The following is a 17967-nucleotide window of genomic DNA, read 5'->3' on the forward strand; positions in this document are numbered from 1 at the left end:
TTTCAGTCGAATGAATAGCTTAACGTTCCACTCCCCCCCATGAACCATGGACCTTGCCGTTGGTGGGGAGGCTTGCGTGCCTCAGCGATACAGATAGCCGTACCGTAGGTGCAACCACAACGGAGGGGTATCTGTTGAGAGGCCAGACAAACGTGTGGCTCCTGAAGAGGGGCAGCAGCCTTTTCAGTAGTTGCAGGGGCAACAGTCTGGATGATTGACTGATGTGGCCATGTAACATTAACCAAAACGGCCTTGCTGTGCTGGTACTACGAACGGCTGAAAGCAAGAGGAAACTACAGCCGTAATTTTTCCCGAGGGCATGCACCTCTACTGTATGGTTAATGATGATGGCGTCCTCATGGGTAAAATATTCCGGAGGTAAAATAGTCCCCCATTCGGATCTCCGGGCGGGGACTACTCAAGAGGACGTCGTTATCAGGAGCAAGAAAACTGGCGTTCTGCGGAACGGGGCGTGGAATGTCAAATCTTTTAATCGGGCAGGTAGGTTAGAAAATTTAAAAAGGGAAATGGATAGGTTAAAGTTAGATATAGTGGGAATTGGTGACGTTCGGTGGCAGGAGCATCAAGACTTCTGGTCAGGTGACTACAGGGTTATAAACACAAAGTCATATAGGGGTAATGCAGGAGGAGGTTTAATAATGAATAAAAAATAGGAATGCGGGTAAGCTACTACAAACAGCATAGTGAACGCATTATTGTGGCCAAGATAGACACGAAGCCCACGGCTACTACAGTAGTACAAGTTTATATGCCAACTAGCTCTGCAAATGACGAAGAAATTGAATAAATGTATGATGAAATAAAAGAAATTATTCAGCTAGTGAAGGGAGACGAAAATTTAATAGTCATGGGTGATTGGAATTCGGTAGTAGGAAAAGGGAGAGAAGGAAACGTAGTAGGTGAATATTGATTGGGGCTAAGAAATGAAAGAAGAAGCCGCCTAGTAGAATTTTGCACAGAGCACAACTTAATCGTAGCTAACACTTCGTTCAAGAATCATAAAAGAAGGTAGTATACATGGAAGAAGACTGGAGATACTGACAGGTTATATAATAGTAAGACAGAGATTTAGGAACGAGGTTTTAAATTGTAAGACATTTCCAGGGCAGATGTGGACTCTGACCACAATCTATTGGTTATGAACTGTAGATTAAAACTGAAGAAACTGCAAAAAGGTGGGAATTTAAGGGGATGGGACCTGGATAAACTGGCTAAACCAGAGGTTGTAGAGGGTTTCAGGGAGAGCATAAGGGAATAATTGACAGGAATGGAGGAAAGAAATGCAGTAGACGAAGAATGGGTAGCTTTGAGGGATGAAGTAGTGAAGGCAGCAGAGGATCGAGTAGGTAAAAAGACGAGGGCTGGTAGAAATCATTGGGTAACAGAAGAAATATTGAATTAAATTGATGAAAGGAGAAAATATAAAAATGCAGTAAATGAAGCAGGCAAAAAGGAATACAAAAATGAGATCGACAGGAAGTGCAAAATGGCTAAGCAAGGATGGCTAGAGGACAAATGTAAGGATGTAGAGGCTTATCTCACTAGGGGTTAGATATATACTGCCTACAGGAAAATTAAAGAGACGTTTCAAGAAAAGAGAACCACTTGTATGAATATCAAGAGCTCAGATGGAAAACCAGTTCTAAGCAAAGAAGGGAAAGCAGAAAGGTGAAAGGAGTATATAAAGGTTCTATACAAGGGCGATGTATTTGAGGTGAATATTATGGAAATGGAAGAGGATGTAGATGAAGATGAAATGGGAGATATGATACTGCGTGAAGAGTTTGACGGAGCACTTAAAGACCTGAGTCGAAACAAGGCCCCGGGAGTAGATAACATTCCATTAGAACTACTGACAGCCTTGGGAGAGCCAGTCCTGACAAAACTCTACCATCTGGTGAGCAAGATGTATGAGACAGGCGAAATTTCCTCAGATATCAAGAAGAATATAATAATTCCAATCCCAAAGAAAGCAGGGGGTGACAGATGTGAAAATCTATCAGTTTAATAAGTCACCGCTGCAAAATACTAACGCGAATTCTTTACAGACGAATGGCACAACTAGTAGAAGCCGACCCTGGGGAAGATCAGTTTGGATTCCGTAGAAATCTTGGAACACGTGAGGCAATACTGACCTTACGACTTATCTTGAAAGCTAGATTAAGCAAAGGCAAACCTACGTTTCTAGCATTTGTAGACTTAGGGAAAGCTTTTGACAATGTTGACTGGAATACTCTCTTTCAGATTCTGAAGGTGGCAGGAGTAAAATACAGGGAAGGAAAGGCTATTTACAATTAGTACAGAAACCAAATGGCAGTTATAAGAGTTGAGGGGCATGAAAGGGAAGCAGTGGTTGGGAAGGGAGTGAGACAGGGTTGTAGCCCCTCCCCGATGTTATTCAATCTGTATATTGAGCAAGCAGTGAAGGAAACAAAAGAAATATTCGGAGTAGGTATCAAAATCCATGGAGAAGAAATAAAAACTTTGAGGTTCGCCGATGACATTGTAATTCTGCCAGAGACAGCAAAGGACTTGGAAGAGCATTTGAACGGAATGGATAGCGTCTTGAAATGGGGATATAAGATGAACATCAATAAAAGCAAACGAGTGTAATTGAATGTAGTCGAATTAAGTCGGGAGATGCTGAGGGTATTAGATTAGGAAATGAGACACTTAAAGTAGTAAAGGATGTTTGCTATTTGGGGAGCCAAATAACTGATGATGGTCTAAGTAGAGAGGATATAAAATGTAGACTGGCAATGGCAAGGAAAGCGTTTCTGAAGAAAATTACTTATCATCGAGTATAGATTTAAGTATCAGGAAGTCGTTTCTGAAAGTATTTGTATGGAGTGTAGCCATGTATGGAATGAAACATGGACGATAAATAGTTTGGACAAGAAGAGAATAGTAACTTTCCAAATGTGGTGCTACAGAAGAATGCTGAAGATTAGATGATTAGACCACATAACTAATGAGGAGGTATTGAATAGGATTTTGGAGAAGAGAAGTTTGTGGCACAACTTGACTAGAAGAAGGGATCGATTGGTAGGACATGTTCTGAGGCATCAAGGGATCACCAATTTAGCATTGGAGGGCAGCGTGGAGGGTAAAAATCGTAGAGGGAGACCAAGAGATGAATACACCAAGCAGATTCAGAAGGATGTAGGTTGCAGTAGGTACTGGGAGATGGAGAAGCTTGCACAGGATAGAGTAGCATGGGGAGCTGCATCAAACCAGTCTCAGGACTGAAGACCACAACAATAACAACAACTTTCCACTGTTTCAAATTGTGATGAAGCAACAGTTTACATTATTTCGGGTTTTTTACTGCTGTGCAAAGATGAGTCAAGCGTTTAACACAGGAGGTGTTACAGAACTGCTTTGCGACGACCCATGTTGTTTCTACTTCTGGCATATAGGTGCTTCGTTATACAGAGTGTTTGTTTTAACCTGAGAGAACTAAATATCTCGAAACCGCCGCATCGTATGAAGAAAATGTTGTACGTGAAAACTTAATATCAGTAAATGGGACATCTGTATGCCCTACAACTGGTCACTTCCTAACGATACTTGCTGTGTTTGGTTGGCCGGGGGGGGGGGGAGGGGGCGCAGTTTTTTATTTTCATATGGGAAATGCCCATTTGTAATTCGTATTCGGATTTTACGCCAAAAAATACGTGCAGTTTATTAAACAATTGTTTCCACTTTGTAGGAGCAGATGGCGCTGTAACCGACAGATATCAGCAGTGCCAGTTTTTGCAATTAGCAACAGACGCATTTGATTCTATGTTTCATTTACGTTTTAAATGTGTTCTAACGAATGATAATCATGTTCAAACGTTACTCAAGTGTAGCAAATGTGATTGTACAGTTCAAATAATATGGCTTGACATTGAAATTTATAGATAATACACTACTTGGCCATTAAAATTGCTACACCACGGAAATGACGTGCTACAGACGCGAAATTTTACCGACAGGAAGAAGATGCTGTGATATGCAAATGATTAGCTTTTCAGAGCATTCACACAAGGTTGGCGCCGGTGGCGACACCTACAACGTGCTGACGTGAGGAAAGTTTCCAAACGATTTCTCATACGCAAACAGCAGTTGACGGGCGTTGCCTGGTGAAACGTTGTTGTGAGGCCTCGTGTAAGGAGGAGGAATGCGTAACACCACGTTTCCGACTTTGATAAATGTCGGATTGTAGCCTACCGCGATTGTGGTTTATCGTATCGCGACACTGCAGCTCGCGTTGGTCGAGATCCAATGACTGTTAGCAGAATATGGTATCAGTGGGTTCGGGAGGGTAATATGGGACGCCGTGCTGGATCCCAACGGCCTCGTATCACCAGCAGTCGAGATGACAGGCATCTTATCCGCATGGCTGTAACGGATCGTGCAGTCACGTCTCGATCCCTGAGTCAACAGATGGGGACGTTTGCAAGACATCAACCATCTGCACGAACAGTTCGACGACTTTTGCAGCAGCATGGACGATCAGCTCGGATACCATGGCTGCGGTTACCCTTGACTCTGCATCACAGACAGGAGCGCCTGCGATGGTGTACTCAACGACGATCCTGGGTGCACGAATGGCAAAACGTCATTTTTTCGGATGAAGCCAGGTTCTGTTTACAGCATCATAATGCTAACATCCGTGTTTGGCGACATCGCGGTGAACGCACATTGGAAGCGTGTAATCGTCACAACCGTACTGGAGTATCACCCGGCGTGATGGTATGTAGTGCCATTGGTTACACGTACGGTCACGTCTTTTCCGGATTGACGGCACTTTGAACAATGGACGTTACATTTCAGGTGTGTTACGACCCGTGGCTCTACCCTTCATTCGAACCCTGCGAAACCCAACATTTCAGCAGGATAATTCACGACCGCATGTTGCAGGTCCTGTGCAGGCCTTTCTGGATACAGAAAATGTTCGACTGCTGTCCTTGCCAGCACATTCTCCAGATCTCTCACCAATTGAAAACGTCTGGTCAATGGTGGAAGCAACTGGCTTGTCACTATACGCCAGTCACTACTCTTGATGAACTGTGGTATCGTGTAGAAGCTGCATGGGCAGCTGTCCCTGTACACGCCATCCAAGCTTTGTTTGACTCAATGCCCAGGCGTATCAAGGCCGCTATTACGGCCAGAGGTGGTTCTTCTGGGTACTGATTTCTCAGGATCTGTGCACCCAAATTGCGTGAAAATATCACATGTCAGTTCTAGTATAATACATTTGTCCAATGGATACCCGTTTATCATCTGCATTTCTTCTTGGTGCAGCAATTTTAATGGCCAGTAGTGTAAGGTGGCACTGAAACGGCTAAACGAATTGTAGTGTACAATTGTAATACTAACATAAATTTTGAAATTACGAACATAAACGTCAACCCGTAGAACAGAAAGGTTTACATTTACATTGAAAATGAGATGTTGGATGAAATGCGTCGATTTTGAATCGCAAAAACAGTGACACTTGACATATGTAGATTCAGCTCCTTCTACTATGAATGGATAAAATGGTTCGGTAAACCTTACGTATTTTCTTGCGTAGAGTCCGAATATGCAATAAAAGTGGGTGGTTCCCATTCGAAAATACACTCCTGAAAATGGAAAAAAGAACACATTGACACCGGTGTGTCAGACCCACCATACTTGCTCCGGACACTGCGAGAGGGCTGTACAAGCAATGATCACACGCACGGCACAGCGGACACACCAGGAACCGCGGTGTTGGCCGTCGAATGGCGCTAGCTGCGCAGCATTTGTGCACCGCCGCCGTCAGTGTCAGCCAGTTTGCCGTGGCATACGGAGCTCCATCGCAGTCTTTAACACTGGTAGCATGCCGCGACAGCGTGGACGTGAACCGTATGTGCAGTTGACGGACTTTGAGCGAGGGCGTATAGTGGGCATGCGGGAGGCCGGGTGGACGTACCGCCGAATTGCTCAACACGTGGGGCGTGAGGTCTCCACAGTACATCGATGTTGTCGCCAGTGGTCGGCGGAAGGTGCACGTGCCCGTCGACCTGGGACCGGACCGCAGCGACGCACGGATGCACGCCAAGACCGTAGGATCCTACGCAGTGCCGTAGGGGACCGCACCGCCACTTCCCAGCAAATTAGGGACACTGTTGCTCCTGGGGTATCGGCGAGGACCATTCGCAACCGTCTCCATGAAGCTGGGCTACGGTCCCGCACACCGTTAGGCCGTCTTCCGCTCACGCCCCAACATCGTGCAGCCCGCCTCCAGTGGTGTCGCGACAGGCGTGAATGGAGGGACGAATGGAGACGTGTCGTCTTCAGCGATAAGAGTCGCTTCTGCCTTGGTGCCAATGATGGTCGCATGCGTGTTTGGCGCCGTGCAGGTGAGCGCCACAATCAGGACTGCATACGACCGAGGCACACAGGGCCAACACCCGGCATCATGGTGTGGGGAGCGATCTCCTACACTGGCCGTACACCACTGGTGATCGTCGAGGGGACACTGAATAGTGCACGGTACATCCAAACCGTCATCGAACCCATCGTTCTACCATTCCTAGACCGGCAAAGGAACTTGCTGTTCCAACAGGACAACGCACGTCTGCATGTATCCCGTGCCACCCAACGTGCTCTAGAAGGTGTAAGTCAACTACCCTGGCCAGCAAGATCTCCGGATCTGTCCCCCATTGAGTATGTTTGGGACTGGATGAAGCGTCGTCTCACGCGGTGTGCACGTCCAGCACAAACGCTGGCCCAATTGAGGCGCCAGGTGGAAATGGCATGGCAAGCCGTTCCACAGGACTACATCCAGCATCTCTACGATCGTCTGCATGGGAGAATAGCAGCCTGCATTGCTGCGGAAGGTGGATATACACTGTACTAGTGCCGACATTGTGCATGCTCTGTTGCCTGTGTCTATGTGCCTGTGGTTCTGTCAGTGTGATCATGTGATGTATCTGACCCCAGGAATGTGTCAATAAAGTTTCCCCTTCCTGGGACAATGAATTCACGGTGTTCTTATTTCAATTTCCAGGAGTGTATTAAGTTGTCTACGTCCACGAAGGAAGGTTGCTTAGGAGGTGACTAGTTGTAACACAGACAGATGTCAACTTTACTAGTATCAACCTTTTACGTAGAACATTTTTTCGCACGGACTGTCGTTTTCGGGATATTTATTTGTCTCAAATATGAAACACCATGCGTATTGGTGCTAGTCAAGTACTCATAGTATGTTGCGGTACCCACTGAAATATATTTTGCAGAGGAAGAGAGTTCGTAAAAACGGAATTTGTGCATGCCATCCAACGTTCTAGTCAGCTTTTGGCCATCCGGGTTTAGCTGAAACGTGTGGGAAATGAGGTCTTAGGAAGAAGGCTGCTGTTTATAAAGAAGCGTAGGATACTGCCAGGAAATCAAATCTATCGCTGAGCAACATTGGTGGCTTTGCCAACCTGTGGGTGAATGGTATCTAAAGCTCTTCCACGTGTCCTGGCGGTGATAAGAGCTTGTAGTCGTTTCTTGTCTGTACGGCTCAAATTTTTTCTCAAAAAATGGCTCTGAGCACTATTGGACTTAACATCTGAGGTCATCAGTCCCCTAGAACTTAGAAATATTTAAACCTAACTAACCTAAGGACATCTCACACATCCATGCCCGAGGCAGGATTCAAACCTGCGACCGTAGTGGTCGCGCGGTTCCAGACTGAGGTGCCCAGAGCCGCTCGGTCAAATCATCGGGCCAATTTTCTTTTCCCAATTAATAAAGAATCACTCTGCAAACATAACTGCGGCTGAAATATTGGATACATCTAAATTACTTAAGCTTTGTCAGAGTAGTCTATATAACTTCTTCTCGCAAGGCCGTGTATAATTCAACCAAACAAGCTTACCTCAAAATCTGAAACTGACTTTATTTTTAGACACTGTGGTGTATGTTACTGGAGGACAGGACTGAGGCGTTCATTGCATCCCGTCCCAGTTCAAAAACGAATGCACACCACTACTCTTTATTTCAACCTGCGGTCAGTGGTAGGTGCGTTGCAGCCGTATTGACTGCAGATGAGGCGAGTAACGCTAACTGATCAAAATAGGTGTGGTAGGCGTTTCAGTTGTCAGATTTCCTTTCCCTAATAAGCAACGTTCCTGCAAAGGTACGTTAACTTTTGTGGGACTCAGTACCTCATTAATGATCGTAAGCAGATGACTTCCTCCATATTTACAAGGTTAAGTAGTGTCGTAGGCGTTATCCTTTACGCCGCGCGGGATTAGCCGAGCGGTCAAAGGCGCTGCAGTCATGGACTGTGCGGCTGGTCCCAGCGGAGGTTCGAGTCCTCCCTTGGGCATGGATGTGTGTATTTGTCCTTAGGGTAATTTAGGTTAAGCAGTGTGTAAGCTTAGGGACTGATGACCTTAGCAGTTAAGTCCCATAAGATTTCACACACATTTGAACATTTTCTTCGTTATCATTTATTCTCTTGGAGTAATTAGATGGCAGCGACACTGATTTCTTTCAAACTAAATTATTTTACGTGAGGTGTTATTGTTTATGCTGCTTAACAATTAAATCAGAGAAAAGTGTAGCTTCAGATTCATTAAGGTTGTAACGTCCCCTTTGAACAATTATACATAACTGTGCTTAAACTGACACACAATATTTTGTTAGCGCGACGCAATCTGACTTTTAAAATTCCCTACAAAAGAATGGCCCTGACTAACATTAAACTATACCTTTCACAAATCACTTACCTCACAAAAATCTTCGCTGCTCAAGCTACTGCAATACAGCGAGCGCCACTACTGCCAGCTAAATAAAAGATTCAAACTATGGAAGGCACTAACTACTGATAGGGATAGTTAGTAAATCAAAGATATTAATAGAGAACAAACAATGTATTTACCTTGATATCATCATATATAAATATAGCAGTTCATGACAAATTTCAAAACTCCGCCATCTCTCTCCCCACATCCACCACTGCTGGCGGCTCACCTCCAACTGCGCAACGCTACGCGCTGTTCACGGCCAGCTGCCTAACACTACAATGGCGAGTATTACAACAATGCAAAGCAGCCACAGACTGCACACAGCACAGCCAGTGATTTTCATACAGAGGTGGCGTTACCAATAAAAAAACCTAAACAGCCTACTTACATATTTATATATGATGATATCAAGGTAAATACATTGTTTGTTCTCTATTAATATCTTTGATTTGCTAACTATCCCTATCAGTAGTTAGTGCCTTCCATAGTTTGAATCTTTTATTTAGCTGGCAGTAGTGGCGCTCGCTGTATTGCAGTAGCTTGAGCAGCGAAGATTTTTGTGAGGTAAGTGATTTGTGAAAGGTATAGTTTAATGTCAGTCAGGGCCATTCTTTTGTAGGGAATTTTAAAAGTCAGATTGCGTTGCGCTAACAAAATATTGTGTGTCAGTTTAAGCACAGTTATGTATAATTGTTCAAAGGGGACGTTACAAAGTTTCATGTGTTGGTAAGAAATGATTGCATAAACAGCCACAATACGAAGGAACCTACCGAGGAGAATAGGTAATCTGATATGAAATACTCCTCAAACACAACTTTGTGATGAGATTAGAATAAACTACTCCGGAACAGATTTAGTGTTCTTGATATTATAAGCGTTGTTGTCAGTCTTTGATTACGACTCAATATACGTGCTACTGCAACATGTCTTTCCAGATATGCCACAAGTATAAAGAATTCTCCTCTAGAGGAATCGAATATATCAATTTTTTAAATTTCTCGTAACCATTACAGATGGAAAAGTACTTTTGTTAACTGTGAATCTGTATGAAAATTCTATACTCGAAGCAGCCTCGATTTTTATGTACATACACAGCTTGCATGCTGTATATCACGGAAGTGAGACAAAGTAGCTCTACCACTGGTTGTCAAATTGAGGCGTCCGGGCCGCATGCGGTCCGAATCAAGTATACTGATAAGCCAAAACATGATGACCACTGCCCACCGTGACGTTAGATGATGCCTAGAGGTGTTGCCTGCACATGACGCGGTAACGAAAGTATGTAAGCGGAGCAGACACGGAAGTGGGATCACCCTAGCGATGATATGGGCTGCAAATGGGGAAAAACGTTGAAATAAGCAACTTTGACAAAGGGCAGGTTATTGTTACGCGGAACGTGTAAACGAGTATCTCGAAACCTCGAAGCTGGTCGAATGTTCACGTACTACTTTAGTGAGCAACTAAGGAAAGAGGTAGAACGACAGTAAAACTTCCAGTAGGCGCTAAATGGTTGTACGTCCACCGTCTCTTCACAGAACGTGGTGTTCGGAGGCTTCTCTGTTCTTTAGAAGTAGGATAGATGGTGATCTGTGGCATATCTGTCGATAGAGCACAATGCTGGTGCACGCTTAAGTGTTTCGGAGCACCCCGTTCATTGTACATTGTTGAACATGGAACTCTGCAGCAGACCGCCCCTACGAGTTCACATATTAACCTTAACGATTTCGCCAATTACGATTTCAGTGGGCACGGAACCATCGGCATTCGGCCGTCGATCAATGGAAACGTGTCAGCTCTCTGGGTGAATGACATTAGGTCGACGGTCGTCTCCACAAACGCCTTCGTCGAGGTGAACTGCGACTGGAAACGTGTAGCACGCCACGGACGCACGCTCGCAGGAGCGGTATTATGCTGTGAGAAACATTGTCCTACGCTTTCATGGGACTTGTGATAGTAATCGAAGACACGGTGAGACCAGCGAAAGCCGACCGGAGTGGCCGAGCGGTTCTAGGCGCTACAGTCTGGAACCGCGCAACCGCTAAGGTCGCAGGTTCGAATCCTGCCTCGAGCATGGGTGTGTGTTATGTCCTTAGCTTAGTTAGGTTTAAGTAGTTCTAAGTTCTAGGGGACTGATGACCTCAGAAGTTAAGTACCATAGTGCTCAGAGCCATTTGAACCATTTGAACACCTGCGTACCGAGTGCATCTCTTCATGCATGACGTCTTCCAATACTGCGATGTCATCTTTCAGCAGTGTAATTGTCCTTGTCTCGGAGCCAGTGGTTTGAACATCATTACAGTGAACTCACGTTGATGTCTCGGCGACCAATTCGACTGACCTTAATCCTATGGTACTCACCCGGATCGCAGTCGGGAGCCATCACTGCGTACGCAAATCAGCGTCTCGTTATTTACGCGAATTACATGACATGTGCGAAGACATTTAACGCCACATACCTCCACAAACCTACCAACAAACTGTCGGATCCCTGATACGCAAAAACGGTGTTGAATTTCATTACAAAGACGAACAAATAAACTTTTAAGCAGTTGTCCATAATGTTTCGGTTCATCAGTGTTTACGAGTGGCTAGCGGTTCTCATCTTCGTTTTATAATATTATGCATGTAACTACCAACATCTGCATTCAAAAACGTCAGTCAACTAACGTTATGAGCTTCTTAGAGTGTAGTTTTACTGCTCAATAACAAACAAAAATACTTACAGAGACAGTAGTGCTTAATTTAAATTGACATTGGTGAATTCGGCGGTGAGCTAAGTATAGTTGGCCGCTTACCTCGTGGGCAGAGGTAAAAGTAGCGCGGCCACTAGAGGTCAGACAATTTTGAAGACCTGAATATGACAGCGAACTGTGTCAAAATCGATCGTCTTAAATGAAAAAATTATTTATACGATCTAGGCTGTTGAATTTTTTTAGCAATAAAACAAATCGTTCCTTCAGTACTCTGAAAAAGAGAAAATTCGATAAAGTAGGAAAGTAACTCTAAGTTATAAAATTCATAAAGCAGAATTGCAGCACGTTAAAGCATATAATAATAATAAAAATTACTTACCAAATACATCGTCAAAATTGTATGAAAACGTAATGAAATTATCTTTAGCCCCAATCGCCCACCATGAATGATGGGACGTCCGTCAGTGGGCGGTATGAATCAGGTTGACTACCACAGGGTTATAAAATGTGAGACGAGGAATGTTTTATTCCTTCTCTTCCTTACTGACAATTCAAGGGCATGCGTGACGCGTATTGATCTCCTGCTATGGTTCAAATGGCTCTGAGCACTATGGGACTTAACTTCTTTGGTCATCAGTCCCCTAGAACTTAGAACTACTTAAACCTAACTAACCTAAGGACATCACACACATCCATGGCCGAGGCAGGATTCGAACCTGCGACCGTAGCGGTTGCGCGGTTCCAGACTGTAGCGCCTAGAACCGCATGGCCACTGCGGCCGGCTCCTGCTATGGTCAAAATTTTGAAATGCAAGTGACACAGATTCGTAAATGCACATTGCAGAGACGATCACATTCAAATGCAGTACAATTTTGTAGCAAGGAATATGGAATTACGTTAAGGATGGAAGGAAGATTAACGTCTCGTCTAAATGGAGATCGTTAGAGACGACGCACAAGCTTGGAATGTTTCAACGATGGGGGAGGAAATCGCGGAGAACTTAAATCTATACGGGCGGAATCGGATTTCAAATGTTATCCTGATGATGACGATAATGATGAAGTTTGGTTTTTGGGGTGCTGAACTGCGTAGTCATCAGAGCCCGTACAAAATTCCAATCTGTACACAGTCCAGCCTCGCCACTTCTCTGAATGATGATGAAATCATTAGGACAACACAAACACCCGGACTCCGGGCTCAGAAAATATCCGACACCCGACCCGGCCGTGAATCGAAAAAGGGGGCCACAGAACAGCTAAGCTGGCCATCTTCCTTTTCATCTTATTCGTTGCATTTGCTCTGGGCGGACGTCGCACGCCACTTGACACCCGTTCAAGTTCACTGCTGATTCCTTTACCTAGGCTTTTTGTTACAGATGGCAGCCAGACCTCCGACCGAACACGCTGAGCTACAGTGCCGGCAGCCGCTAGACCACGAGGTGCGGACACCGTTGTCTTCCCGAACGCGACGCCAGTGTGCTAACTCCTGCGTCACCTAGACTGATTAAATAATGGCTGCTGTAGTAAACTTCTGTGATGGTTTCTCATACTGCATTCAAATATAAACACTGTTACTGTTATCAACCAGTCAAACATCCATTCACACAGTCAACACAACACAACGTCGTCTGGTAATTACAGCGTCAGAGCTTTGGAGTCGCTGAGGCTGGCAGCCTCAGACTGAGAATATGTTTCGAATGATGCTAACTTTTAGTGATTAGAGGGCCTATTAGCGGGCTAGTGGCCAACTTATTGCGCCCTTGCAATAGATAGTCTACTGAGGACTCAAAACATACTAATTTATGTAGGTTGCCAACTAATAGTACGATCAGTACATTTCCGGCCCGAAGTGCGGCCTCACAACGTCTGTATCAGCTCTTGAGCAAAAACGTTTGACAACCACTGACAAGGGAACCTCGCCATCGCACCCCCCTCAGATTTAGTTATAAGTTGGCACAGTGGATAGGCCTTGAAAACTAAACACAGATCAACTGAGAAAACAGGAAGAAGTTGTGTGGAACTGTGAAAAAATAAGCAAAATATACAAACTGAGTTGTCCATGGGGAAGATAGGCAACGTCTAGGACAGTATGATCTCAGGAGCGCCGTGGTCCCGTGGTGACGTGAGCAGCTGCGGAACGAGAAGTCCTTGGTTCAAATCTTCCGTCGAGTGAAAAGTTTAATTTTTTATTTTCAGTTTATGTGACAAACTCTTATGTTTTCATCACTTTTTTGGGAGTGATTATCACATCCACAAGAAAACCTAAATCGGGCAAGGTAGAAGAATCTTTTTACCCATTCGCCAAGTGTACAAGTTAGGTGGGTCGACAACATATTCCTGTCATGTGAATGTATCAGAAGTGTTTTCCTGTGGAGGAATCGGTTGACCTATGACCTTGGGATCAAATGTTTTCGGTTCCCATAGGAGTGGCACGTCCTTTCACCTACTAATCGCACGGTTTTGCGATGCGGTCGCAAAACACAGACACTAAACTTATTACAGTGAACAGAGACGTCAATGAACGGACAGATCATAACTATGCAAAAATAAAGAAAGTAAACTTTTCACTCGAGGAAAGACTTAAACTCAGGACCTCTCGTTCTGCAGCTGCTCACGCTACCACGGGACCACGGCACTCCTGAGCTCACGCTATTCATGATGTTGCCTATCTTGCCCATGGACTACTCAGTTTGTATATTTTGCTTATTATTTCACAGTTCCACACAACTTCTTCCTGTTTTCTCAATTGATCAGTGTTCAGTTTTTCAAGGCCTATCCACTGTGCCAACTTATAACTAAATCTGAGGGGGGTGCGATGGGGAGGTTCCCTTGTGAGTACTGAGCGAGGTGGCGCAGTAATTAGCACACTGAACCCGTATTCCGGAGGACGACGGTTCAAACTCGCGTCCGGCCTTCCTAATTTAGGTTTTCCGTGATTTCTCTAAATGCTTCAGGCAAAATTCCTGGATGGTCCCTTCGTTCCTCATCCTTCCCACATCCGATGGAACCGATGACCTCGCTGTCTGGTCCCTTCCCCTAAATCAACCAACCAACAACCATTGAGCTAGTGTCACATTTTCAACAATGTTTGAACAATTAGTGCACAATTATTTTAGTGTTAGAATACAGTTATAGCAGAAAATTTACGCAATGCAATTAGTTAACAAGGGAATGACGCAGACTATACAGTGTGATACACCGATTATTACAAATTACTGGAAGATTTGTCTCTGGTAATGGAGTCACGTATCTGAGAGATCGAATTGTGGTTTCAGACGTGTATTTGTGAGAGTTAGAGGTCATAGCGACTGATCTATCACAAAGTATTCCAAACGTGTCGTGAAAATCCTACTATTGTCATTAAGTAGGAACTTTGTGTCCACCTTTTGAATAGGTTTTGTGATATGTTCTCAAAAAGAAGTGAAAGATTCATTGCTTATAATGAACTCTTATTCAAGTTCCCCCCCCCCCCCCCCCCCCCCGCTTTGCCGTCGGTAGTACACGTTGTTGAAAGTGATTTGATACTGCTAAGAGTATGCTAAAAGATATTTTCGGGTTCTGGACTCTACTTTCAGATCACTATTTCGGTAAAAAGTATTTTTTAGTAAAATTCAACAACAATTACTGAATTATTTTTGCGACCGGCAGAAAATATACTCCCCCCGCCCCTCCTCCAATTGGTATCGCACATTGTGGGCAGTGTGTTAACACAACATAGTAGTAATAACGATTATCTATTGCCAAATTGTTTAGGACACGCTGTCGTTATCAAAGGTACAAATACGAATAACAGATGTAAGATTTTCTGCTATTTGAACGGTAGACTGTTTAAAAAGTATTTAAACACAGATAACAGTTAACTAATACGGAGCTTGTAAGGTGAAGTCTACACCGTTTTATGTATCGAGTTCGGATTCAATGGTGGCCAATTTTTTTGCTATCTTCTAGATGCACCTTCCAGTCAGTAAACTAAGCTGTTCCTACAATGATGATGTTTCTGCTCCCAGAGAGGGTAATTGCTGCTGAGAATTTAATATTCCATTGCGCTCTGTCCTTACATGTACGTTAGACAAACTGAGATAGCAATGTCCCACTGTCGCCCTGTTGATTAAGACCATTCGTCTTACCCTCAGCAGACAGCCTGACAAATTGCAGAAATGAAATTCATTGAAAAAAGAAAAACGTAATAATGAGTCCATCCGTGTCTCCTGAATATCGATTTCACGCAATATTTTACACTTCCAGGGACAGTACCATTACGAGAGCTTGAGATTTTTAGAGAAGAATCTTCATTGCGATGTCAACAAGCTAGCAACACGTACTGATTAACATTGCTGCTTTCTGTCGATGATAATACGTGTTACTGGGCGAACGCCAACAAACCCATAAATGTGTAAGCACGAGTTAAAACAATCGAAAGACTCTGGTTCCCTAAAACTCAAGATCACACTAACTCTTCATCATTCTACACTCCTCTCTCTCTCTCTCTCTCTCTCTCTCTCTCTCTCTCTCCCCCTCCCTCTCTCTTCCCCTGTCTTTCTCTCTCTCTCTCTCTCTCTCTCTCCATCACACGCAAACACAGACAGAAACAAACAAATAAGCTCATGAAATTTCATCCAATCGTCAGTTCTAAAGTTGTTAGTTAAGAGTGAAGAGACACAATGATAGATATGAAACAGCACAGCAGAAATCGTATCTAGCTGAATGAAAGGTGTGAAATGCCGTAGCAGAAATCGTAAGTAGTTGCTCTCTGGACTGGACTGGTATACCGACACCCTACAAGAAGCTAAACTGATTTGTGTTGTGTATACCATTGAAATGAGGAAACTTCCTCACGTTATTTTCAATATTATATGGAAATACACATTTTTAAAAGGTACCACTACAAATTTCAAAGAGCTTCGATACTTGTAATACGTGTAAGGTACTTCACCGCGCAATCATGTTGTCCTGGACGGTGAGTGTTCTTCCAACACGACGCTATAGTCAGGAATGTCCCAGTAAAATATGATAGGACCTTTCTTGTTATCTGTATACACAAACGACCTGACGGACTGAGTGAGCGGATATCTCTTGACTGTTTACTGATGACCCTTTAGAGTACGGGAAAGTGTCATGGCTGCCTAACGGCAGGAGGATACAGGATGATTGAGGCATAATTTCTATTTGCTGCGATGAATGGTTTCTTGCCGTAAATACCGGAAATAGTAACTTAATGCAGGCAAGCAAGAAAGACAATTATTTAATATTCGCAAACAGTTTTGACTGTGTGCTTTTTGACGCAATGACGTCGATTAAATATCTGTATGCAATGTTGGACAGCGATATGAAATGGAACGATGACATTTTGTCGGTAGTAGAGAAGCCGAAGGATTGATTTCGCTTTATTGGGAGAATTTTAGGAAATGTAACCCACCCACAAAGGTGGTCGCGTATGGAACACCAGGCCTGCTGCTAGGTTTGTTGCCATCAGTTTCGATCAGTATATGTAAGTGTCAAGGAGATGTTTCCTGAAGTCAACTGGAAATTCCCGCAGGGAAAACCTTCTTCCGTGAAATACTACTGATGAGATTTAGAGAACCGGCATTTGCGGCTGACTGCAGAACGATTCTACTGAGAGAACTGGAGCTCGCACAGAGGGGTATAGACAGTCGCTTTCCCCTCGCTCCATTGGAGAGTGGCACAGTGAAGAGTTCTAGCATTAAGGGTGTGTTGGCATGTTAATGAAGTTTCTTCGGTAAGGAACGAAAGCTATGATGAACAAACTGTGACTCAACTGTGCATTGGTTGAGTATAAAGGCTTTTGAAAAGATAGTTGACAGGCTCTCCAGTCATTACACTGGGTCGGCTTCGCCAAAAATAGGCAGGATGGCCACCACGAAATCGGAGACTAAATTATTTTGGAGACAAATTAAGTAGCTCTAATTTGAGTTATCATCGGGAAAATTCGACAAACATCTGGGACCGCTGCTTGTTTAAGGCCACAGACAACGTTTCACATCGTGCAGAGGGATGTAAAACTACACATGACCTCCCATAATGTAATTGACGAGGGATGGCGGAGAGCGCAACTGAGATCTGACGCTAACACCTCCCACGTGTTGACTGTACCACCAATGAGCTATACTGTGTACCTGCGCACAGGAAGTCTATATAAAAGAATGCGACGCACCACGAAGGAATTATCCGAATGAGACGGAAATCGGTAGTTGTTAATAACGTGTACAGACAAACAAATGATTTCAGAAAAATTGGATGATTTATTCAAGAGAAATAACTTCACCAACCAGGAAGTAAATATCGCGTTGGTCCACCTCTGGCCTTTATGCAAGCAGTTATTTGGCTTGAAACTGGCTGATAGAGTTGTTGAACGTCCTCCTGACGGAGACAAAATTCTGTGCAGTTGCCGCGTTACATTGTCAAAATCCCGAGACGACTGAATGCCCCTGCCCATAATGCTGCGAACATTCTTAACAGAGGAGAAATCAGGCGATCCTTTTG

The 17967-nt window shown here is 44.1% G+C and overlaps 1 protein-coding gene across 1 annotated transcript in view; it reads right to left on the bottom strand.

Moving 5' to 3' along the window:
- LOC124795635 (nephrin-like) overlaps window positions 1-17967 on the bottom strand; it is a 910890-nt gene that overhangs the window by 231339 nt on the left and 661584 nt on the right. The gene's annotated exons all lie outside the window — the stretch shown is intronic.

The sequence above is a fragment of the Schistocerca piceifrons genome, chromosome 4 (assembly GCF_021461385.2).
Source record: "Schistocerca piceifrons isolate TAMUIC-IGC-003096 chromosome 4, iqSchPice1.1, whole genome shotgun sequence".
NCBI lineage: Eukaryota > Metazoa > Arthropoda > Insecta > Orthoptera > Acrididae > Schistocerca > Schistocerca piceifrons.